We start from the raw sequence: 24,996 nt of genomic DNA on the forward strand, positions 1-24,996 counted from the left end.
CTACTGCCTCCAGGCCTTGTCTAGTTATGAAATGTATCTCTAGAGAAGGTGTGGTTGAATTCTGGAATAAAAGAAATCACAGGGTTATTCATTAAGTATAAGGATTAGGTGAGAGAGACGGCTTGGTATGGCAACTGCTCTGCCCAGGACCGCAAGAAGCTGCAGAGAGTTGTGGACACAGCCCAACACATCACGGACACCAGCCTCCCCTCCTTGGACTCTGTCTTTACCTCTCGTTGTCTCGGTGTAGCAGCCAACATAATCAAAGACCCCACCCACCCGGGACATTCTCTCTTCTCTCATCTTCCATGGGGTAGAAGATACAGGTGCCTGAGGGCACGTACCACCAAACTTAAGGACATTTCTACACCACTGTGATAAGACTATTGAACGGTTCCCTTATACAATGAGATGGACTATGACCTCATGATCTACCTTGTTGTGACCTTGCACCTTATTGCACTGCACTTTCTCTGTGGCTGTGACACTTTACTCTGTACTGTTACTGTTTTTTTTACCTGTACTACACCAATGCACTCTGTACTAATTGAATGTAACTGCACTGTGCAATGAATTGACCTGTACGATCAGTTTGTAAGACAAGCTTTTCACTGTATCTCAGTACAAGTGACAATAATAAACCAATACCAATAAAATATAGAGAAGTAAGTGGGGAATGAGATTGAAGAGTTTGCTCAGAGAGCTAGAATAGACTTGATGGCCAAATGGATTCCATTGGGAAATATAAGAAACAGGAGGTCTCAATGACACAATTCATTTCACGTGCCTGGGGAGAGGAGCAGACATCTTCCCCAGTAGGCCCAACCTAGCAGAAGTGGAGAGTGAAAAGGCCCAGGTAAAAAATGCGTAGGCTTCCCTGTGGGCCAGATAGCACCAGAGCCCTCTGCGAACCACAATGCACAATAACAAGGATTTTCTGGAGACACAGGAGAATGGAGCAACAATCGACCTGCTGGAGAGGAAGCAGCATCTGTGGGGGGGAGAGGAAATGTCGACCCATCCTTCATCATTTCCGCCAGCTGCAATGAGATCCCACCATCAGCCACACCTTTTCCTCCCCACCCTTTTCTGCATTCTGCAGGGATCACTCTCTGTGACTCCCTGGTACACTAATGCCTCCCCACCCACTCCCCATCTCCATCCCCCCTCCTGGTTCCATCCACATACTACCCACCCATTTCACCCACTGGCTCTCCCCTCTCCCATCTGATTCTGGTTTTGTTTGCTCTTCTTCTCTCCCCTAATGGTTCCCATTATCACCTTCCTTATCTCTCAGATTCCAGCACTGGTAGCCCTTTGTGTTCCTGCTTATCTCCCTCCAGCAGCTTCTCCTCCCACCTGGCTCCATCAGCCACTTTGTTTTTTCTGCCTCCATCTATTATCCACCTGCTTCTGTCTCCCAACTCCACTTCACTCTCTCTCTCTCTCCCCTACCTGGCTTGATCTGCCCGTCATCCTTCACCCCTCCTTGGTCCACCAATCACCTCTGGCTTCTGTCTCACCACTCCCCCTCTCCCTATTATACTGGCTGTCTCCCATCTCCACTCTTAGTCCTGATGCAAGGTTTCAACCCAAAACATCGACAATTCCTTTCCCTCCACAGATGCTGCCCGACTTGCTGAGTTCCTGGGTCTTCAATATTAACTATATATCTGTCGGGTATCACAATGCTCATGATTTCCTAAATTACTCAGAAAATTGCATTGTGCAACTTGGTCCTAAAGCCCCTATATTTCTTTGTTCCAATTAAGAATGCACTGGCAGCAGCACTTGTTCCCTATTTAAGTGATTTTGCCCATTATGATGAACATGAATAAGCAGAAGTTTTCCCTGGAATGAAAGTACACTAAGGGCAAATTAGGCCAATGCAACTTTAAAATGCAAATTCACTGAGCACCGGGGAAGCAGCAGCACTATCATCATTGGGTTGGCCCACACTATCTGAGCCATGACATTTTCATCTTTATCAACGGTTGCACACCTGGCCCATATCAGACCCACCTGGATAACTTTAAGTTTGCATAGTTTGGCCCATTTTTAGTTTTGGAGTGTATTTCTTTTAGTCCAACAATTTACACATTTTTTTTAACCTTCATTAACAGAAAGTCAAGCACTTACTGTACTGGCAACCCTATAGATGTTATATCGTGAAAAGTGTATTTTTTCAAAGCTGGAAAGACACATAATTCTCCAAAGGTTAAACAGTCACGGTCTGTTGTTTATTACTGGGAGAGTGACTAATGTATGCAAACCACATGTAGTGCTTGTTCCAGCTATATCATGTGTCACACATTGTCACTCTGTTTGGTTAAAGGGGTATGACTATTGAGCAGATTTCTTGCTCAAGTGAATACATTACATGACCGAGCCTATAACTTCCTGACAACCAGCTCCAGATTATCTCTGAATAAACCAGCAGCAAAGATATCATAATTGTTAACCCTTCCTCATGCACCAAGGGTGTGGAATGGGTAACCTGCTGGGTCCTGCTCTCACACTTGCTGCCAGCATTCCAAGGTTTACCATTACCATCTTCCTTCAGCTTTCAGAAAGTCCAAAGTTTATATTCGATAGATTTTAATGTTAGACTGCTCCAAGCCCTAGCATAAAATTGGAACGATGCATGTGCTATACAATATATCAAGCAAAGGAATTGAATTTTAATCTGATTTTAATGGTGGCTATGAACCATTCCAATGCAAAAAGAAATGGAGATATTTGACAATGCAATTATTATTCAGCTGAGAAAGTTACTGGAGAAAGTTACTGGAGAAAGCACGTCAAACCCACAGGGACTTTGTTGAAGAACTATTAGTTGCATCCTAGCCAATATCATTATATGATCATTATTTCACCAGCAGTGACACAAGGAAAGTGTTTTTTATATAGGAAATGGAATTAGGATTAGGCTACTTGGCCCTTCAAGCCTGCTCCACCATTCAATAAAATCACAGCTGATCTTTTACTTCAGCTGCATTTTCCTGCACTAAAACAATATCCCTTCATTCCTTTAACACGGAAAAATCTGATTGCAGCATGGTAGTGTAGCGGTTAGCATAATGCAATTGCAGCACCAGCGACCCGGGTTCAATTCCCACCCTTGCCTGTAAGGAGTTTGTACATTCTCCCCGTGTGTCTGTGTGGGTTTCCTCCAGGTGCTCCGGTTTCCTCCCACATTCCAAAGATGTACTAGTTAGGAGCTGTGGGCGTGCTGTGCTGGGGCCGGAAGAGTGGTGACACTTGCGGGCTGCCCCCAGCACATAACGCAAAAAGATTCATTTCACTGTGTGTTTCGATGTCCATATGACTAATAAATAAATATCTAAAAATAAATAAATATCTAAATCTTTCTATTTCTGTTTTGAATATATTCAAAGACTCAACCTCCAGAGTGAGTATCTATGAAATGGGCTGCACTCCCTAAATGTGTGCACATAGGCGTTCAATTAAGACCTTCAAAAGGGAACGGGATAAATACCTGAAGGTAAAAAAACCTGCAGGGATATGGGACTGACCAGATTGCACCACAAGGAGCAAGCACTGGTCCAATTAGCTGAATGACCTCCCTCTGTGCTGTAACAAGTCTACAACTCCAGTCTACAATTCTATTAAAAATAATGCCCAATGAAAGACTCGTGACATCCGAACAGACACTAAAATGTTAGTGTACAAAGCAGTGGTGATCCCAATACTCCTGTATGCATCAGAAACTTGGACAACATACCGACGACATCTGAAGACACTTGAAAAGTTCCATCAATGCTGTCTTCGAAATATCTTAAATATCAGCTGGGAAGATAGAAGAACCAATGTCAGCGTGCTAAATGAAACAAAAACAACAAGCATTGAAGCCTACATTATCAAGAACCAACTAAGATGGAGCGGTCATGTTGTTTGAATGAAAGATGAACGTCTGCCGAAACAAATCTTCTACTCCCAGCTTAAAGTAGGCAAACGTAAAATAGGCAGACAACAGAAGAGATTCAAAGACATCTTAAAAGCCAATATGAAGAAATGTAACATCGACATCAACAATTGGGAAACCAATGCCAAGCACAGGAAACTCTGGCAAACCATCATCTGAGAAGGAACAGCAACCTTCAAAGCCAACAGATGTGCAGAATTAGAGGAAGAGAGAAGAAAATGGAAAGAGAGGCAGCAACAACCAAAGCCCAATCTGCCATCTGGAACGACCTGTCCTGAATGTGGAAGAACTTTCAGATCCAAGATTGAACTCAAGCCACTTGACAGCCCATAGATAGATCAACGGAATGAAGGCCATCATCCTCGATCTCGAGGGATAGCCATGACAAATGCCCAATGATGCAAAAACAGGTGAGATATCACCACTCTTTCATAAAATATTAGACATAATGTAGCAGGTTAAAGGTTAATAAGTGTAGAACCTCAAGGATAAAAACCTAAGTGGAACGAAATGACAACAGGATCTTATCAATTTACTGGGATTCTCTGAGAAATGCTAAACCTGTTGACAATTTAAGTACCGCATTTAGATTCATACCATGAAAACAAGCAAATAACTAAACAGATGATGAAAACGGGGAAGGAGGTAAAATTGAATCAAATGGAAAAGGTAGTTGGGAAATGACAATATCAAGAAGGTGGCGGTGCTGGGTCAGGTGGTTAAGTCCCCGGGGGATCTATCCCAGGTTATTGAAAGAGGCAAGAAGAGGAGGTTGCTGGGGCCTTGAAAGAGACCTCTGTATCCTGTCTAACCATAGGCGAGGTCCACAGGTCCAGAGGACTGGAGAATAGCCAGTGTTGTTCCTTTGTTCAACAGGAAGAGCAATAGGGATAATCCAGCACGTTATTGACCCGTGAGAGGGAAATTATTGGAGAAGATTCTTAGGGACAGGATTTGTAATCATTTGTAAAAGCATGGATTTATTAGGGATAACCAGCATGACTTTGTGCAGGGGAGGTTATGTCTTATGAAACTGATTGTACTTTTTGAGGTGTCGAAAACAATTGATGAGGGTAGGGCAGTGGACATTGTCCACATGGACTTTAGTAAAGCATCTGACAAGGTTCCTCGTGGTATGCTGATCCGGGAGATTAAAGCACATGGGATGCATGGTGAATTGATGGATTGGATTAAAAATGGGCCCGGCCATAGAAGACAGAGATTAGTGGCAGAGAGGTGTTATTTTGAGTTAAGGTCTGTGACCAGTGGTGCTTTGCAGGGATTAGTGCTGGGACCTCTGTTGTTTGTGATTCATATATAAATGATTTGGATGAAAATGTAGGTGGGATGATTAGTAAGTTTGCAGATGACACAGAAGCTGTTGGAGTTATGGATAGTGAGGAAGGTTGTCAAAGGATATAGCAGGATATAGATCAGTTGGAAATATGGGTGGAGAAATGGCAGATGGAGTTTAATCCATACAACTGTGAGACATTGTACTTTGGGTGGTCAAATGTAAGAAGAAGGTATTTGGTATTGGTATTGGTATTGGTTTATTATTGTCACTTGTACCGAGGTACAGTGAAAAACTTGTCTTGCATACTGATCATACAGGTCAATTCATTACACAGTGCAGTTACATTGAGTTAGTACAGAGTCCATTGATGTAGTACAGGTAAAAACAATTAACAGTACAGAGTAAAGTGTCACAGCTACAGAGAAAGTGCAGTGCAATAAGGTGCAAGGTCACAACAAGGTAGATCGTGAGGTCATAGTCCATCTCATTGTAGAAGGGAACTGTTCAATAGTCTTATCACAGCAGGGTAGAAGCTGTCCTTAAGTCTGGTGGTACGTGCCTTCAGGCTCCTGTATCTTATACAGTAAATGGCAGGACCCTTAGGAGATGAGATGTACAGAGGACTCTTTGGGTGCAGGTCCATAGAGTGGCAAGAAAAGTGAATAGGGTGGTAAAGAAGGCGTATGGTATGCTTGCCTTCATCAGTTGGGGTGTTGAGTATCAAAGTAGGGAAGTCATGTTGCAACAGTATAAAACTTTGGTTAAGCCACATTTGGACCGTTGTGTGCAGTTCTGGTTGCCCCATTACAGGAAAGATGTGAAGGCTTTGGAGAGGGTGCAGAAGAGGTTCACCAGGATGTTGCCTGGATTAGAGAGGTTGGACAAACTTGGATTGTTTTATCTGAAGCATAGGAGGCTAAGTGATGACGAGATAAAAGTATATAAAATTATGAGAGGCATAGATAGGGTATATAGAGTTTTTTTTTCCCCACAGTGGAAATGTCAAATACTAGAGGGCATAGCTTTAAAGGAGAAAGTTTAAAGGAGATTTATGAGGCATGTTTTATTTTTACAGAGAGAGCTATGTGCCTGGAACATGCTGCCAGGGGAAGCGGTGGAAGCAGATACGATAACAACGTGTGAAAGGTATTTAGAAAGGCACATGAACAGGCATGGAAAAGAGGGATATAGGCCATGTGCAGGCAGATGGGATTAGTTTATTTTGGCATTATGGTCGGTAAGGACATCGTGAGCTGAAGGGCCTGTTCGTGTGCTGTACTGTTCTATGTTCTATGTTCCATCTGTCAACAAGTTAAGTAGTCTTTACTGGATGCCCCAGTGTTCATTGCCACTATTGGTGCTCATGAATTGGAGCAGAAACAGAAATTAAGTTGAGCAAGTTTGTGAATTGGGGAAGATAAAAATTTCGTATAATGGGAAGAAACAACATAAATTTAAAGTTGAGACGCAGGAGAGACTGCAGACGCTGGAAATCTGGAGCAACACACACAAAATGCTGGAGGAACTCAGCAGGTCAGGCAGCATCTATGGAGAGAAATGAATAGTCCATGTTTCGGACTGAGACCTAAAGTTATTTTAGAGATAGGATATGGTGAGCCAATATCCAGCACTGCTTCTAACATGGCAAAACTGTGAGTGTTAGTTTTATTTCCCAGAAGTTGCGAGCGAATCAGAAAGACCTCATTGAAGCTGATCTGAAAGAGATGACAGAAAAGCTTAGGGTAATGTTTCAATGTAGGAAGATGTTCAATGTCTATGCCTCTCAGAAGCACCTTACAATGCCTATTTCACTCTGTCCCTAACTATTTACCAACCTCTATGAGGGAAGCCGACTGTCAACCCAAATTCAGAGCACCTTTCATGTTGGCAACTTTTGTCAGTAGTCAAGGAGACAAACAGCTGAACCCCTGTGAACAGGCCATTGTTGACTTGCTTGATGTACAGCTGTGTACTTCAGACGTGAGATCCTACTGATGATCCCATTCTGGATTGGAAGGAGCCAATGGCAAGGGAGTTAAGGGCCATAGCACCTTTGAAAACTGAAGCACAGGCAGTTGTAGGAGGCTGCAGGGTCTGCAACAGCCTGCTGCAGAAGGAAGACATTGTGTTGGATGACTCTTCACATAGAAACTGGCCTCTGGCTTCCACTTCTTGTGTCATTGCTTCCTAAGTGCAGCTCCCTTACATACTTGCTCTGCTGTTTTTGTTGATGGCTGAGATCTCGCCTCCTCCTCACAACATTCCTTCACCCCAATAAAACTGGTAGGAATGGCAAGATGAGAAGCAGAAGAATGTGTCATGCTGTTACTCAGTACTTGGGCTTCAGTAATTCTGAGAATCCAGACGTACCATTGGACCAGGCAGGCTTTAACCCATGAGGCAGGCCAGACTTTATCTATGGATCTGGCTCAGTATTACCAATGGGTCAGGCCAAGCTTTGTCCATGGGTTAGGTCAGGCTTTACTGGTACATCAAGCCAGCCATTACTCATTAGTTAGGCCTGGTTTTACCAATGGGTCAGCCCAGGCTTTACAAGTGGATCAGACCAGATTTTATCAGGACATCAAGCCGCATATTAGTGGTGGGGCAGGCCAGGGTTTACCACTGGGTCAGGTCAGGGTTTACCGGTGGGTCAGGTCAGGGTTTACCAGTGGGTCAGGCCAGGGTTTTACCACAGGGTCAGGCCAGGGTTTACCAGTTGGTCAGGCCAGGCTATGATAAGGAAAGTTTGGAGTCTACAGATAAGGATTGAGAAGCTGCAGATGTAATTCATTGTCAATAAATATAAACTAAAACCTTTTGGTTAAGAACATGTAACATGATTGGATCTTTGTTGACCAGATGGAGGAGAAACATCAGTGTAGATTGATTACAGCAAATGGTCCTTTTCCATATTGTAATTTGAATAACAAAGTGTTGTTTTGCATTCTTGTGAAGTTGCTGACGAACTTTGGACTTCAGGTCCAGCAGTTCAACAGTACAACATTCAAGTGCTGTTGTTGCACGATGGCTGAAATTGAATAACATCACAGATGGCCCTCGCCATTTGACACCCGCATAAACCCTTCTTTCAAGAATTAGTTCTTTATAACCTGCAACATTCCAAGTCGAGATTCTTGAGCACCTGTTATCCTCATTACCACATCAGGGAACATCAAAACTGACTGAAAAAGCTTCAGTAAGTACATAGAGAGAAAAGGGCTGGTGGAAACAAAGGTGGAACCTCTACCATTAGAAAGGGGGGAAATTATAACTGGAACAAAGAAATGACAAAACAATTAAATATATTCTTCACAAAGGAGAATACAAATAACCACCCAGGTATGTTGGGGAACCAAGAGTCTAGAGAGAGGGAGGAATTGAAGGAAATCAATATTGGTTAAGAAACAGGACACTGGGAATTAATGGGGCTAAAGGCCAACAACTCTTCTGGACCTGATAATCTACAAGCCAGAGAACTAAATGACGTGGCCCTGGAAATAATAAATGCATTATGGCTATCTTCCAAAATTCTTTAGACTCTGGAGCAGTTCCTGCAAATTGAAGGGTGGCAAATGTAATCCCACTACTTAAAAAATGAGGACAGCAAAATAAAACAGGAAATGACAGATGAGTAAACATAATGTCAGTTGTGGGCAAAATGCTAGAATCAATTAAAAAAGATGCATTGGAAAGCATCAACGGGATTGGACAAAGTCAACATGGGTTCATGAAAGGGAAACCTTGCTAAACAAATCTCTGGGAGTTTTTTGAGAATGTAACCAGTAAAATAGATAACAGAGAACTAGTGTATATGTTTTTTTTCAGCAGGCTTTTGATAAGGTCCCACATAAGAGGTCAAATTGTAAAATTAAAGCACCAGCGATTAGGAGTAATGTACTGGCATGGATTGAGAAGTCATTGACAGGCAAGAAACAGAATAGGAGTAAGTGGGTCTTTTTCCAGGTGGCAGGCAGTAACTAGTGGGGTGCCAAAGGGTTCAGTGCTTGGGACCCAACCATTCACAATATACATCAATTATTTAGATGAGGGAATTAAATGTAACATCTCCAAGTTGCAGATGAGACAGAGCTCAGAGGAGGATGGGGAGAGCAGTGAGAAGGATGCAAAGAGTCTCCAATGTGATTTAAATGAGTGGGATGAGCAGACTTAATGTAGCTAGATGTGCAGTTATTGACTTTGGTTCCAAAAATCTGAAAAATTTAATTATTTGAGTGATGATATATAAGGAAAAGGGAAAGTGCAAGAAGATTTGGGTGTCCTTGTACACCATCACTGAAGCTCACTGTTCTACTGCAGCAAGCAGTTAGGAAGGCAAGTGGTTTGTTTGCCTTCATTGCAAGAGGATTTGACTACAGGAGGAAGGACGGATGATTTACTGCAGTTGTACAGGTCCCTGGTAAGACCTCATCTGGAATTTTGTGCGCAGGTTTAGTTTCCTTATCTGAGGAAGGATGGTCTTGCCATGTAGGGAGTGCAACAAAGGCCTACTAGACTGATTCCAGGGATGGCAGGACTGGCATGCAAGGAGACTTTGGGTCAGTTAGATCTATGTTCACTTGAGTATGGAAGAGTGAGAGGGGATCTCATAGAAACCTATAGAATTCTTACAGGACTAGACAAACTAGATATAAGGATGATGTTCCTGATGGCCAGAGAGCCTCGAAGCAAAGGACACAGGTAAGTCAGCTAGAACCAATATCCGAAATTTTTTTTACACAGTGGGCGGTGAACCTTCTCTAGCACCGAAGGCAGTGGAGGGCAAGTCATGAAATGTATTCAAGAAGTACTTAAGATATATTTCTTCATGCTAAAGAGATCAGGAATAGGGGGAGAAGGTGGGAACGGGGTACTGAAGTGAATGATCAGCGATGCTTGTGTCGAATGGCGGAGAAGGCAATAATTCTATATCTGTAATACACAAATAACTTACTGATACTCAAGCCCAAATTTTCATCTTCTTTGCATTTTAGGTGGTGTTCCAGCTAAAAATGAATCCCATCCATTGCTGCTGTCCATTGGATTATTGTGGATAGGTAATGCTATACAGGCAATGCCCTATATTGGAGCACTGAAGATGAAAACTTACCTTATGTACGTGAAGGAAAATAAATCAAAATGTACTGTGTATACGTTCTATCCCCAATTACAGCAGACAATTCAAACCCAATCTAAAATAAACATTTTATGGTTAGAAGGGAAATAATGGGAAGGAAAAATGCTATGTTTTTTGCTATTTTGTAACAAGATTTTTTCAGTGAAGTATTATTGAATCCAACAATCTGTATAAATATTTACCACGTCCATACCAATGATCTACCCTATACTTGACATAAGCAGCTGAAACTTCAATAAGGTGGACATGTACAAGAAAATCCTTGTCAGCCACCATGCATTTGTGATAACGAAGATGGGCCAGTATTTGTTGCTGATTCTCTGAAGGAAATCATTTCCAAATATTCTTGAAGAACTAAAATAGAGGATTACTCTGAGAGCTTCAAACAGTGATATAAGTCAGAGTTCATTCAGAATAAGGAGATTACGTTTCAACAATGAGATGGTATGAAGTATTTAACACAGATACTTATATCAGTCGGTAATGTATTCTGGAATTCAGATGTTTTTTTGGTACCTTGCAATGCTTTGACTGAAGTGATCAATGTAGAGATCTGTACTGCAGATGTTTAACGATGCCTTACAATGAAACAATTCTTCAAAACGTTTTTGTACAATGACTAAAAGTGAAAGGCATATTTTCACTTAATTTGTAACTTATCAACATCACCAGGATTAAAAAAAAACAGCACATGTCTTTTTTGATTATTGCACAAGATCATTTTGAGTCAGGTTATCAAGACCTTGGAGCATGTTTATTTGTATCCATAGCTTGTGATACATGTCACATTAGCCAGCAGCTGACAGTGAACACTGCTACATTCTTGATTTGTGCCAAACTAGGGATGAGAGGTGGACATGACACGTGGTGGGAAAATTATCGGAAATCCTCAGAAAGTCAGACAGCATCCATGGAGAGAATAGCTGCATTAATGTTTCATGCGTAGACCTTTGAACAGAAACTGTTCTGGTTTGATGTCAGATATCTAGTGCCTGCTTTTTCATTTGCTTTTTTTGTATGAATCCTCTCTCCCTCCATGTGTTAAGGTATGTTGTTTGAAATTTTTAACTCGGATTGTTAGATTTTTATTTGGTAAGGATATTAAGGTATATGGTACTAGGGTGGGTAAATGGAGACAAGGTACAGATCAGCCAAATTCTAACTGAATAGTGCAACTGGCTTAAAGGACTTACATTTATGGTTCACAATAAGGCAATTGAAACCACATTACTGTAAATATGGAGACACAAGAGACCACAGATGCTGGAATCTGGAGTAACAAACGGTCTGCTGGAGGAGCACAGTGGGTCGAGCAGCATCTGTGGAGGGGAAAGGAATTGTCAACGTTTCGGGTAATTATGGTTTATTTATTCTAATTTGTATTCCATGACCAAATACAATACAAAATGTTGTTGGTTTTATGATATGGATTTAAGTTTTCAGTGAATTATATTCAGGGAGTCCAAGGTTTATCAGTACATTTCTGCAAAGTGTATATTCCCACAATATATTACTTTGCAGTTTTCCATGTTGTGACATTTGTCACCCATCTGTCCATTTTGTTTACCTTCCTATACCCTCCTGAAGAATTTTATTTTACTATTTGCTAAACGTTCTATTACATGAAACTTAATACCCGTTTTCATGGAAAATTGGTAAAACTGTGTTTGCTTCTTTGAATGTTCTTATCCTTCTTTTAATTTCATAAGGAATTAGATGAAAACCCAAAAGGAAGAAAATGTAAAAGTCTCTGAAGTATAAAGTCTTTAAAAGGAAAAAGATAAATTCAGAAGCAGTAGTTAAGTATTGCCAAATTAAAACATTTACATATTCTTGTAAATCTTTTAAATTGAGAGGTCAGTGGTGGAAGTGAAAATTCCATGAATCTTGGTTTGAAATTTGAGCGAGAATATTTCAGATTTCTAATAGCCTTTGTGTGAAGAACTGGTGCTTTAGATCATCTTTGAAGGACTTGCACAAAATTTAAGATTAGAAAATTTAGGCATGTGAATATGCAGTGAATGGAGGGATATGGACCATGTGCAGGCAGATGGGATTAATTTAATTAGGAGTCATTAGCTTAATTAGTTTGGCACAACATCGTGGGCCAAAGGGCCTGTTCCTGTGTTGTACTGTTCAATTTCTATGATTCTTTGTTCTAGATGCTTCCACCAGGGGAGATAATTTCTCTCTATCTACATTATCAAATCCTCAGTTTTATCAGTGTTACTCAAGGGAACTCAAAACTGGATGTCCAGCACATTCTTCTTGATGTCCTATGACCAGAACTGAACACAATTTTCAAGCTGCAGTCCAACTGGGAGTCTAAGAATGGCAGTACAACTATTACTCCTTTGCAATTATATAAAGGTCCCATTGCAGAAAACACTTCAGGATAACAGAAATTAAACAATGTTGATTCACCAGGATGATAATATCAGGAATGGGAAACCATAGGAATGAGAGCAGCAAAGGTTAAAAGGATATTTAATAGATGTTTATGAAATTGTGAAGGGCCTAGAGAATGTGAAACAAAAAAGGCTATACATAGAAACTGATCCCCAGACAATAGGACTAAATGTGCTATGTAGTTACGTCAGCACACTGTATTATGCCTTCAATGAAATGAGATTTGGAGTACAATGATAATAGAACTGTTTGGTGCTATTGACCCAAGAAAATTTCCAGGCAGAGTTCTGTTTGGGTGGTCGGTAACCAGGAGTTATCAATTTCAAATTATCATTAAGATTATGAAGAGAGTGTTTAGAATATATTTTTAAACATGATATTGTTGGAATAGAGAATGCTTTGCCACAGGATTGGAGTTGTTAAGACAGACACCCTTGCATCTTTTAAAGAAAGACAGGACAAATATTTGAAAGAAAGAAGACACAGACCCATCAAGGGAGTTTGGGACAAGGGAATTCGTTTTGAGTTGCTCCAACAAAGGTTCCAATTAGGCTAAGTGGTTTCTTTGTGCACCGTAAACCACTATGATTCTGTAAGTTTTTCAGCCTATGCTCAGTAAATACTTCTATGTGTATTTCACAGCACAAAATTGGGGCAGCACCAAAAACAAGAATTTTTGTCCTGTGCAAAAGAAGACAGAAGATACTTTTAACTTGTATGTATTTAAATAAAAATTTCAGGATGAGTGAGCCTAGGAAGTTGAATTTCCTACCTGTTCCTATTGGGCTTAAATTCTCTAATGCCGGTACATCAGGTATTCCAGGCTGCTGAGCCAATGGCAATGGTGCAGCACAGCTACCAGGAAGCAGAGCCACTGTCTCACAGCTCCAGTGCTCTTGAACTCTGCTTGATCGTATGGATTCCCCCAGGTGCTCTGATTTCCTTCCACATCTAAAGATGCGTGGATTGTTAGGTTAATTGGTCACTATAAAATTGTTGCTAATGTGCAAACAAGTGGTAGAGTTTGGGTAGCAGTTGATGGAAGCTGGAGGGGTGGGGGGCAGAAATGGGAGAATAAAATGATTTAGGGTAGGGCTAGTGTAGATCCAGATGCTGGATGGTCGATGTGGATTCAATGTGCCAAAGGGCCTATTTCCCTGCCATATCTCTCTATGACTCTAGAACTTTGAAGGAATGTTGATAAATGACCGAGTCAATGTGATGTATGACGGGAATCTTGAGGTGATGCTGTTCCCACAGTGATCTTCAGTAATAGATGTTCCAGTGGAAGGAGATTCTTCAATATAACATTGATCAGCTGCTACAGTCCACACTGCAGAACTATTCCAACTAAGTTACTGTGCACTACCAAAGAAAAAAAATGCTCAACAATAAAAAAAGGATTTCTACTTTGAAAGTAGACTGCAAGAAACTGCAGAGAGTTGTGAACACAGCTCAACACATCACAAAAACCAACCTCCCCTCCTTGGACTCTGTCTACACTTTTCGCTGCCTCAGTAAAGCAGCCAAGAGTCCACCCACTCCAGATATTCCCTCTTCTCCCATCAGGCAGAAGATACGAAAGCCTGAAAGCACGTACCACCAGGCTCAAGGACAGCTTCTATCCCACTGTTATAAGACTATTGAATGCCCCCCTAGTACAATAAGATGGACTCTTGACCTCACAATCTACCTTATTATAGCCTTTTACCTTATTGTCTGCCTGCACTGTACTTTCTCTATAACTGTAACACTTTATTCTGCATTCTGTTATTGTTTTCCCTTGTACTACCTCAATGCACTGATGTGATGAAATGATCCATATGATGGCACGCAAAACAAAGTTTTTCACTGTACCTCGGTACATGTGACAATAGTAAATCAATTAACCAATTTAAATTGCGAGATATGTTACCAATATCTGCTTCAAATTTTGAGTCATTTACATGCAGGCCATCTGGGGATTGTAAACATGAGGACTCTTCCAATATTCATATTTAATGGCAAAATATAAACTATGAAATTTAGCAAGTCATATGGGACCTGATGCATGCCTATCAGAACAAACAGCAGCCTTATATGTTTATTCTAATCCATGGAAACAGCTATAATGTTTGAGAAGAAGCCTCAGTAAATTCTGTGAAAGCTCATCCAATGATCCAGAACAATATTCAACATGAAATTCATCATACTTAACAACAAACTGCAAAACAGCACCACATCTACCGTTTACTGGAGACTTTATAATCCATCAGAAAACGGAGAAGGGGAAAGCAGTTGAACATTGATAAGGAAAGAATTAGAAGACTATATATTTGGATAACTTCATAAGCAGGTTGACTTGTAGCCTCAATGTAATGGAAAGTTTTGACATAAATAGCAAAAGTGCAGTGATCATAGAACAGCTAATAAAGAACCAAAATTTAAATTGTGCCAGATTTGCACAGGCTGGGTGTTTCTGGTATAAGGTGGAGTAACCAAGTTGTGGATTGTTTTTGTTTACAGAACCCTGTCATTCCACAGAGATGGGGCCTTTGAGGCGAAAGCAGACATAACATGTACATTGGCACATTAGTGCCTAGTATTGTCCCTTGCTGGGACATTCAGGCAAAATTGCCCTGCTCTGGATAGTGTCTGCTGGGTTCTGTTTATATTCCACCTTACCCTGCAAGTAAGAAATAAAGGTGCCAGTAAATGCTGTGCAATTTGTTTGGGTGATGTGACTGTCACAGTTGAATAGCTGCACTGTGTGCAAGCTGTGAGATGTTGGTGTGAGGCTTTCATGCTGTGTGTGTATGGTTTGTGCAGTGAATCCCATGAATATTTAGTATGAGTCTTGACTGACTGTTGTAGGTGAGTGAGCAGGATCTGAAACAAGTGCAGTGGTTTGATACAGTGTTGGAAAATACATTCAATGACCATGACAACACATGGGAGATCATTGACCTTCTGAATCCAGGTCTCTGGGGCTTCTCTCCCAAACATGAACAAGGAATATCTTTGTCCATCAGCAAAAGCAATAGGATGCTTCCAAGCATATAATTGAAACAAAGCCATTCTACAGGATAGTGATACATTACCAACTGTTTCATCTGAGCATGTCTATTGCAGTGAGTCATTTGAGGATTGAAATGAGGATTGCAGGAGATAAATTTCTGCAGACTGAGATCAGACTACAAGAAGAATCAAGGGAAACATATGATTCTCATTTGGGAGCATAGCTGCCTTGGGGATAATTGAGACTGCAGCACCCAGGGGAGGAGGAGGAGGCAACTGTTCAGTCTGTGAACAGCCCCTACATCCAGCTTACCTGAGCTCTTCCTGCCTCATGTATCAGTTTATACATTTGGCAACAGACTTTGTCAGAGATTAAGAATCCACTGAACACACAGACGTTACAACTCGAAATATTATCTCTGTTTCTCTCTCCACAAACACAACCTGACCTGCTGAGTATTTTCCAGCATATTCCAGAATTTCAGAGTTCAGCAATAATTTTCTTCTGTCCCGGTTGTCGTTCAGAAGGTTTTGGTGAGGTGGCTTCCTGAAGTATTGCCTGAGTGATGTTGGATGGGAAGTTTGAGGATTTTGACTGAGGAACTACAAAGCAACTACTAAGCAACTACTAACCTCCCTGTGCTCCTGCTGTTCCTGTGTACTTTTAGGCAGTAAAGGCCATACACAGAAAACAAGCCACATCCCCCTGCACTGCCATTTACTGTGGAGACTTGTAAGAGACATAACCCTGAACCTCCTCTTAGAAGAGGGCCCACATATCACACAAGAGTGAGAGGCCTCTTACACTGGGAGTTCCAATTTTTTAGTTCTTCGGGGGCATCCTTAATTGTCCTCTGAACTGAATAGCTTGCCGGGCCATTTCAGAAGGCAGGGTAGGGTCAGCCACACTGGAGCACACCAGGTTATGATGGCAGATTTACTCCAATGAACAATATAATTGGACCAGATGAACTTGTATAACAGTTCTGTAGTTTCATGGTTACCATTCTGCAGCTGCCATTGTAGGATTAAAGGTCATGTCTTTGGATCAGTGGTCCAGGCCCCTGGAGACTAGCCCAATAAACTAATGGCTCCATTACCGGACCCTATCCCCCATGTTTACTATATGATATGGAAATGATGTCAGGATACACCCAGAAGTGCCTAATTAAATTTTTCAAAGTGATATTTAACATCCTGCAAATGGTGGTTACCACATTTCACTAAGGAAAGTAAAATTGATTTTCTGTGATATAATGCAGAAAAAATACACAGATTAATTTCTATCCAATAATTCCCTAAAGCCAGCTAAGCATTGGGTTTATTGTTATTGATATGTCTTTGACTCGAAAGTAAATTCTTAAGTTTTAGAGGATGAAAATGGACATGAGATTTTTTGTATTCAAGTTTCTGCAGCCAGCTCATTGACAATATTTCTGGGGAAGATTGGGAAGGGTGAAGGGTGTAGGGAGTAGAGACTGAAGCCACAACCTGCTGTCTGGAAAATGAGCCAAACCATTAAGTTCTTGTTCTCTCTTCATAACATGTAGGAAAAGATACAGTGCCAGCCGGGTCACTTAACCCCACTTAATCATTGTCCTTTTGAAATCAGAATACCTAAAATTACAGAGAAAATTCTGTTGTCAACTTAAGTGAATATTTCAAATCATAAAAAAGTGAGAAAAGAAAATCATTTGAGACAAATAGGTCATTAAGCTTGATTTAAATATTATTTATTAATTTTGTTTAGACAACTAACGAAACGTATTTCAATGCACACCATTTATACACCATTCTTCTGTGGTAAAATGTTAATATAGTTACATCTGCATAGTGAATTTTAAAGCCTCTGTCTTTCCAATAGAAAGGAGAAATGCCATGGTGAATGGGGAGAAGAAGAGGGAAATATGTTTGTTTTGGATTGGACTGTCACCTAAATGCACATCGGTTGCAACAACTAGATGGAAGCAAATCTTGGCTGCTGAGTACAAGAGATTCTTAGATTGAATACTGTTTACTTTATAGGCCCAGATTAGCTGGTATTACAACCTTTCAGATGATTCATTTTACTATTTAAATATTTGTTAAATATAACTGAATAAATGCTACAACGGGTGCAAAGTACAACTGAAGGTAGTCAATTACAGTGCTGTGTTGGAAATTTAGATGGCTCTATTTGTCACATCGGCCGTATTAAATAAAAGCCATGATTTATACTTCATATGTTCTCTCTTAATCAGATTGCTTCTATTTGCATGACCAATCAACTGTTGGCAATGAAATGATCTGGGAGATGTGTGTTTTATTTATAAATTCAGATAGACAGGAGAATGGGATTTAAAAATTCACATCTTTCAGATTCCCTTTGGTTCTGGGGAATGGCTACCTCATGAAATTTGCATGATGCAATCACATTTTAACAAGAATTTGACAGTCTATCTTAGTTCTGGAAAAACATACTGGGACCAAAAAAAATCACTAGTGTGTGGGGCAGGAGCCTGGAGCCTTCCCTAGCTGTGAGCAATGCAATGCAGTGGGGAATTGCCTATGGAGCTCAGGGCTTGTACACAAGTCATGAGCAAGCTTCATTACGGCCTTGGGTTTCGACCAAAACTGTTTAAAACAGCACAAGGCAGAATAAAGCATGTCAGGGTTGAGGAAAAATTTTTCAGCACAGTATATTCTTAACATGGCAAATCTTTTTAAATATTTCATAACTGTTTACAGATATAATTCTAAAATACCACTGCTTTGATGCAGAATTTCTTTCCGTACACGATATTTGAAACTTTCACATATATTTCAACAAGTAAGGTCATTTTATTTATTTATTAAACTGTTTTCACTGGCAGGAGGGTCAGGAACTAGACGATATAGATTTAAAATAATTGTCAAAAAAGCCAGAGGAGAGATGTGAAAAAAAATTATGTTGTCAGTAAGTTATTTTGGCCTGGAATGCCTTGCCTAAAAGGGTGCTGAGAGCAGAATCAATAGCAGCCTTTTAAAAGAGAGTCAGCCACCTTCTTCAAAAACAGAAACAAAATTAAAAGCTATGACAAAGAGTAGGGTAATAGCAATGGAATTGTTGGATAACTCTTTCAAAAGAAGGGCACAGACTAGATGGATTGAATGGCCTTTGTAGTGATGACTATCTGATTTGTCTACAAATTGCCCCAATTGCAATACAAATAAAAATTCTGCAAATACTTAACAAGACCTGTGATATCTGTAAAGGAAGAAACGGGGTTAAAATTTCAGATCTCAATGCCCTTTCATCAGAACACAACCTTGGCTGCAATATTTTATGGTATAAATGCCAGAAGGTGTAGGAGGGATGCAAGAAGGATTGTAGGGAACGCCAGGCCACAGAACCCAGAATGTGGCACATTAATCTGTTAAAGACCTTGCAACAAAAATCAAACTTCCGGAGGAACTCAGCAAGTTGAACAACATCTGTTGGGGGAGAGGAAGTGTCCACATTTCAGGTCGAGACCCTGCATCAGGATGTTGAGGTACTTTTGATCTACAATTATTTTGGCCCTCTTCTGGCTTGAACTTCCAAAAAGTTGTGTACTCACTGCCTTTTTCTTAGACCTGGCCTTTGCTTAAATGTAATGTCTCAGTCCTCTTTGTCAATCAAAATAATATCAAGTTTTTTTAAATACAAAAATAATAGTAAAAATTTATATCATTATTTGAGACTGTCCTTCAATGCTACTATTTCATCTTCAATGCACAGTGTTCCTTTAATGTCCAGTTGCCTTAATAGTTCCCTTCCAGTGTTCTAGGTGAAATTTAGATGCCTTGATCACAATGAAAAGAAAATTCCAAACTCCTTTGCTTTCAGCAGAGAGGAGCACTCACAACAAATCAGACCAACAATTAAGGTAAACTATGCTCCACATTTATCACTTCCCACATCGTACTTCCTTGCAAGTATTACTTCAGTGTGGGAGTGCAAGAGCATGGAACACACACAGGAATTAATTTAAGTTATTGTGAAATCAGATGTTTGCCCTATAGCTCATGGCCTAATGAATAGAAGACTTCAGGTTACATTATTCCAAACACGATGTTGCATTATTCTGTCTCCTACAGTTTCTCTTCTTTAAACAAGAAACTTCTTGCCATATTCGGTTTATTTCATGGTTACTTACATTCTCCAACTATTTGGTTCCACCATTTTAGCAACAACTTCTGACCCAGAAATGCCTGGTATTTACTGTTGTTACATTACCACTAGATGGTGCACATTTCTTCATCCTTTTATCTTTGTATAGAATGACTTGATAAACCCTAACAAATTTGCATGTTAAATTTCATGCATTTTAAACTGATTCTTAACATGGCTTCTGTACATTAAATTTCAATATATGTTGCTAATCTAACAAAATGAATGCATATATGCTTCATCACAAAGTCAACAAGATGTTTCAGTTGCCAAACATTTCTCCCAATTCTGGGCAACACTGGTTCCTGTTGTTATGATGTGGTTGAGCTGCAACAGTAGCTGTGGTGCATTGTGTGTTAACTCATCATCAGCTTCAGTTTGCTGAACCTCTTCCACGTCTTCCTCATATGAAGCCTGCTCTTGTATGTGAAATATCATCACCTCACAGGACCGAAGTCATGACAACTGTCAGATGACAATGAGTTTCTGCTACTATTCTTGCATTCTTAAATTCTTTCCACATTAACCAGTTTTAGGGCCTGCATCTCCTTTTCCTGTCCTGATGTGGTAAGAAGCTTACTCTTCCTTCTCTCTTTTCCTTTGTTTGTCGAATACAGTCTGAATTTTAGGCCTCATTGAACTTGCAGCTGTTCTGGTTCAGCAGTTCATGAGTCTCTCAGCTGGGCTAAAAGTGACTCTCTTTGTTGCCATGTTTCTTTATGCAGGTGTGTATTCTCAATTGCCTTTCCCAAAAACAATTTGGCTGTTTTTACAACACCTTCTGCCCTTCCATTGGATTGTGGTTAGTGTGATGATAATTTTGAGTGAATGGTTTCCAGTTAGCTGTAATCTTTAAAATCTCATCTGCTGCAGATTTTTGGGCCATTGTCTCTACAACCTTGTCTAGAATACAGCATCTTGCAAACTGAGCCTTCACTCTGTGAATGACAGCTGAAGATATGATTGCAAAAAATTTGCAGGAAGGTGGAAAAATAATCAACTATCACCAGGTGATTTTTGGTCACAACTGTGAAAGGATCTGCTGCTACCTTCAACCAAGGTCAATCTGACAACTTATGTTTCAGCACAGGCAACTTCTGTTGCTCTGCCTCTGTAGCTCTGCATACAACACACTTTCACAGAATCACAGAATTTTATGTTAAAGAGGATAAAATCAGTGATAAAATTTAAGAAAGGTAGTTAGGAGATATTGATCAGTTAGTGAGATAGGCAGAAGAATGCCAGATGGAATTTAATTCTGATAACTGCGCAGTGATGTGCTTCAGGAGGACTAATAAAAGAAGGACATACACAATGAATGGTAGAGCCCTAGAAAGTACTGAGGAACAGTAGGACCTCAGTGTACAAGTCTAAGGATCCCTGAAGGTGGCAGCACAGGGAGATAAAGAGGGCATTTGGGATATTAATTTTCCTCAACCGGGGAAGAGAATATAAGAACTGGGATATTATGGTACAAATTTATAAAACATTGGTGTGCCCATGGCTGGAGTACTATGTACACTCTGGCTGTCAGAATACATGAAGGACGTGGTTGTGCTGGAAATGGTGCAGAGGAGATTCACCAGGATGTCACTTGAGATGGAGAGTTTTAGTTATGAGGAGAGACTGGATAGGCTAGGTTTGTTTTCCTTGGAGCAGAGGAGGTTGAGGGGGACCTGACCGAGGTATACAAAGTTATGAAGGACATATCGAGTGTAGAGAGTAGGTAGTAGGAAACTTCATCCCATGGCAGAAGTCTGTAAAGCTAGAATCTATAGGTTTGGGGTAATTGGTAAGAGGTTCAGAGGGGATCTGAGGAAAAACTTTTTCACCAAAAGGATGTTTGGAGTCTGGACACACTGCCTCAGTGGGTGATGGAGACAGGTACTCTAACAACTTTTAAGAAGCATCTAGCTGAGTATTTGAATCATAAGGCGTAGAATGCTATGGAAGGCATAGAAGGTTATGGACCAAGTTCTGATATATAAGATTAGTACCAATGTGTACGTAATGGTTGGCATGGACATGGTGGGCTAGAGAGCCTGTTTCTGTGCTGAATAACTCTCTGACTAAAAAAGGAGGTATTAGAAAGGCTTGCTACAAGTGGCTAAGGAACCTGGTCCAGGTGGGATGGATACTGTGTTGCTCAGGGAAATAAGAGAGGGAATTGCGGAATCCCTGGCCAATATCTTTTAAACATCCCTAGATTCAAGGTGGTGCCTGAGAACTGAGAATTTCAGATGTTGCAGCCCAATAACTACAGGCTTATCCGTTTAACTTAAGTTGTGGGGAAGTCCTAGAAACAATGACTGGGAACAGAATTGGCTGTCACAAGAATAAATGTGGATTGATTGAAGAAAGCTAGCATGGGTTTATTCAAGGCGAATTTTGTCTGACAATAGAGATTTTTGATGAAGTAATAGAGAGGGTTGATGAGAGAGATTCAGTCGCTGTGGTGTATATGAACTTCCAAAAGGCATTTGATGAAGCATCACATAATAGATGGCATCAAGATTGAAGTAGATGAAATAGAAAGGGCTGTACGAGAATGGATAAATAATTAGCTAAACAGAAGGAAACAGATGTAGTAATGAAAGGTTGTTTCTGAGACTGGAGATGTGAATTAATCCTTCCATGCCTCTAATGGTTAAACTGAAAAAAATGTTCCAGATAAAAAGTACAACTCAAAAAGACTCCACAATCTGCTTGAAGGACAGTTTACAATGCACAGGGGAACAGTCTACTGATAAAGCCAGGCCAATGGATTTATCAAAGACAAAACATTTCACAGAAGCTAACAGCCCAGGCCTATGTGACAATGTAACAACAGAGAAACATGACACAGATGATACATCCAATCCAATGGGAGCACGGTCAAGAACTGATCGTTTGGCTGATCACGTGCCCACACCAGTGGACAATGGGGAGAAAGACCTGAAGTTATAAATATTGGTACTGCTGTTAGGATAGATGATGGGCAATTGGGGATGGTGAGGCTGCAGTTGGGGGTGGTGGGGCTGCAGTGGAGGGCAGTGGGGTTGTAGTTGAGGGAAGTGGGGTTGCATTTGGGAACCTCAGGTTCACAGATGACAGCAATGAGGCTGCAGTGGTGGGAAACCCATGCGGTCAAGGGGAAAATGTGCAAACCCCACACCGAAAGCAGCAGAGGTCAGGACTGAATCGGGATCACTGGAGCTCTTAGGCAGCAGCACTAACTGTTGTGTCATTGCGCCACCCCAACTGATTTAGACTTAAATGTACAGGACACAAAACTTGGAGATGTCATGAATTGTGGGAACGTTAGTAAATGAGTTCAAAGATTGAGGCTGGTGGAATGGGCCAGGTGAAATGTAATGCTGAGATATGCGAAGTGTTACATTTTAGTGGAAAAATAGAGGAGAGGTAACATAAACTGGAGGGCACACTTGTTAAAAGAGGAACAAAAACATATAGACCTGAGGGTACATGTGCATGGTTTAGAAACTGGCAGGTTAGATTGATGAAGCGATTTAAAAAAATCTACAAAATCCTGGGCTTTACCAACAGATGCATAAAGTTACAATGAACCTTTATACAGAACATTGATTTAGCCACATTTGGAGTATAACAGCCAGTTCTGGTTGCCACTTTAGAAAAGATATGAAGGTTTTGGAAAGGCTGCAGATGAGATTTACCAAAATGGTTCCAGAGATAAGGGACTTTAGTTTATGGACAGATTGAAGATACTGGGATTGGTCTCCTTGGTATATAAACAAAAATTGCTGAAAATACCCAGGAGGTCAAGGAAGAGAAACAGAGTCAATGTTTCTAGTCGAAGACCCTTCCTTGGACTGGGAGAGATTGCAGGGTATTTAAAAGCAGTCAAGGTTTAAAATCATGCAAGGTATATACAATGTTGATAGAGGGAAGCTGTTACCATTAACAGAAGGGCCAAGAGGCAGGAGACATGGACTGAAGCATTTGGTAAAAGAACAAAGGATGACATGAAGAATATCTTTTTTATGCAGTGAGATGTGTGGAATGCTCTGTCAGGATTAGAACTGGAGGCAGATTTAATTGTACTGTTCAAAATGGAGCTACGTTTCTAAAAGGAAGGGATCTGCATGGTTGTAGGAAGAGAGCAGGGTAGTGGGACTATCTGGATCACTCTGAGATCAAACTTCACAGACCGACTGAACTCCTTCCATGTTATAATCATTCTGCGATTCCGTGTGAAGTCCTTCATTACTGCATTCATCCGCAGTCATTAAAGTGATTCAGGAGCTCACCCCAAACATGCATTCTTTCCCTGAAGTAATGAGTGCATCTGCTGTAGCATTCCTCTCCTCACTGATTCTCATGCCACCACCCACATCTCCGAAAAGCAATCACTCAAAAATGCTGAGCTCACCTTGAATGTAGGGGAATGGAGACAGACCATGTGGGAGCTCCTGCTTCTTCGCTGCTATCTATCCGAGCAACTGCATTCGATTCCTGCAGCATAGTACATTGTGATGAACCTTGCTGTAGCTTCATCACCAGTAGCTTTGCTGTAGGTTCATGCTGCAGTTCCTTGTGTCTGCAACCTGCTTTTCCCCCAGGAAGATGCACACGACTCAGACCGTATCTGGATGGTTGACAATCTGCAGATCATCTGTTGGTAAGACGGCAGCCCTTTTCTGTCATCCACATTGCACAGCACAGCAAAGTTGCTCTTCGATTTGTTGGACTGTTTGGCAATCCAACACCATTCGTCCTCTTTCCTCATCAGTTGCCTCAGTGATTCACACACCTTACTCAGTTAGGGTAGGAACATGCCTGTGCAGATGGGCCAAATGGAACTGGACCCAGCTCACCACCCACTGTCGCTGCCGGCAATCCTCACGCACCCAATCAAGTTCACTCTCCACACCTGGGGGGCATCCAACAAAGCACAGTGAGACCTCAGCAGTGAGCAGATGTCTGGCCATCCCCCTTCTGCAGTAGAAGAGGTGAGCAGCTTCAAGTTCCTGGGTGTTATCATCTCAGATGATCTGTAGATGTAACTATAAGGAAGGCAT

The sequence above is a fragment of the Pristis pectinata genome, chromosome 10, assembly GCF_009764475.1.
Source record: "Pristis pectinata isolate sPriPec2 chromosome 10, sPriPec2.1.pri, whole genome shotgun sequence".
Taxonomy (NCBI): Eukaryota; Metazoa; Chordata; class Chondrichthyes; order Rhinopristiformes; family Pristidae; genus Pristis; species Pristis pectinata.